Below are 2,271 nucleotides of genomic sequence, written 5' to 3' on the forward strand. Positions count from 1 at the left end.
ATTTTTTTCGTTTATGTTATAATTCTTCCAGATTTTTCTGTCATCTGAAAACTTAACGATACCATAGAGATCTAGCAATGTCATTTCATCATCAATACAAAAAAACAAGTTTATTATTTTTTTAAAATACAAATTTTCAAACCATTTGAAGATTTCTATCGGTGTTGTATTTTTTTTATATGTATAAGCTATCTTTTCTACACTAGAATATGTTAATCTTGGCATTTTGAGTGCAAATCCGTGCCTAAAAAATACTATTCCAATACATTCTCTATAACTTTCATTATACATCAGAGGGTTATACTGCTCAAACGGCTGTTCTAGGATTATGTTGCTTTCAAGCAGCAAGTGTGTCATCACTAAATCAACTACGGAATTGGAAAGATTTTTAAATCCAGGGAATTTATGTTGCAAAAATCCAAGCATAATATTATCCTCTGAAAACATTTGAACGCGTAATTCTTTTATACGTTCGATAAGTCCTATAATATTTTTCTCTGCTTCAATAGTTTTTAAAATAAATTCAACATTCATTTTATAATAATGTACGCCAAAAAGTTATTATATAGAAAAAACAAAGGGGAAAAAATAGGAGAAATATTAAAAAAATGACACTTTTATGTATAAAAACAAGATATAATGCTTTTTATTGATACGATAAAAAGGAACAAATAAAAGATTTCATTTTTGAAAAACTCAAATATATATTGGATGCGAATTTTCTAGACTGTGTATATAATTTATAGAAGTTATTGAATCAAAGTACAATTTGCAAATACATATCGTCGCGTGACTATAAACTTATCACGATTACAGCTTTTTATATGATTTTTATCTTTTTTTTTATAGACAAGAATGCGCTTTACAGCAAAAAAATTGTAATTTTTTTGTAAAAATTACAGAAATGAGCTTTTTTTGATCGGAGATTGCATATTGTTATAGAAAAAAAGCCTAATAAAAATATTTCGATGTTCTGTGTTTAAATAAAAAGTTTTATGATATATTTTTTATGCCATTTTATAATTTAATACAGCATAAAAACACAAAAATTATATAAATATTATATATAACAGGGCAATATTAATTAACCGACGTAAAAGAATCCTAGAACGAAAATACAGTTGTTATAGATATTCTTCCCATATAAAACCATTTAGTATGTTAGTATAATGTAATATCATATTGTTATATCATTATTCTAAAATTGTAAAACCCCGATAATTTTCACATGCATTAAAATAATCGCATAAGAAATCAATAAATATCTTACAGAAATCTTACCAATTCTTGCTCTCTTATTTTTTCTTCATCAAGCAAATCTGTTAATGTATTTTTCCTTTAATCTAGAAAAAAACAATATTTTTGAAATTCTTTAATCGAGCAACATATATCTTTTATCATAAAAGAATCGGAGTGTTTGTATTTTTTACAGCTACATATCATTATTTATTATCTGCATTAGAACAAAAAAAACACATTGATTGAAGATAATGTGACATTACTATAAAATTAAATAATTTTTTAATTTATATTTATTTATATAACTATATATTATTATTTCATCACGAAAAAAAAGATTTAATTTTATTTTTACATGGTTATTGCAAGATTCTGCGCATCTGATTTTGGTTTAAACAATATATTGCATCAAAATAATAATTTTAAACTTTTCAATATCTTCAGTTGCATTCATTTATCTCTTGGTCGTATTCATCATTCAAGTACAAATTTACTTCTTTTTCAAAATATTGCACAGTATAACCAACAGTAATCGTATTTATAATAGAATACCAGAGGCAAAAGTGTGATACTGGCTCCGTTCTTAGTAATTTTGTCTGTAAATCGCACAGTAAATTTCTATTCTTCTGTCATTGGATGATATAAATCCCAGTATTCTTTTTTATATCTAATCTTGCTTCCATAATTCCAATCATATCTTGTTATTTATATATTCTTTTGTTTCATACATCTAATACCTATTCATTAAATAAGTTCGTCGGTATTATGTAACAAAATGTAGTTTTTATGTATTGTCGTTCTACATATCATACGTAACAATTTTTTAGGATCAAAAACTTAACAATTATGTATTCCGTATTCTAATATTCATTCTAAAAATATAAATATACAAGAAATTTATTTTCTCCTTTACCTCTATAATGTTTGTTTTCTTTATTTATGAGTCAACAAATAAAACTTTATATTCATATTCATAGAAATTGCCTTAGCAAGAATGCTTAAACCTCTACTACTTTCGGTTAATGACGGCTG

The sequence above is a fragment of the Rhyacophila brunnea genome, unplaced genomic scaffold (genome assembly GCF_057557595.1).
Source record: "Rhyacophila brunnea isolate RB1 unplaced genomic scaffold, BYU_Rbru_1.0 scaffold_69, whole genome shotgun sequence".
Taxonomy (NCBI): Eukaryota; Metazoa; Arthropoda; class Insecta; order Trichoptera; family Rhyacophilidae; genus Rhyacophila; species Rhyacophila brunnea.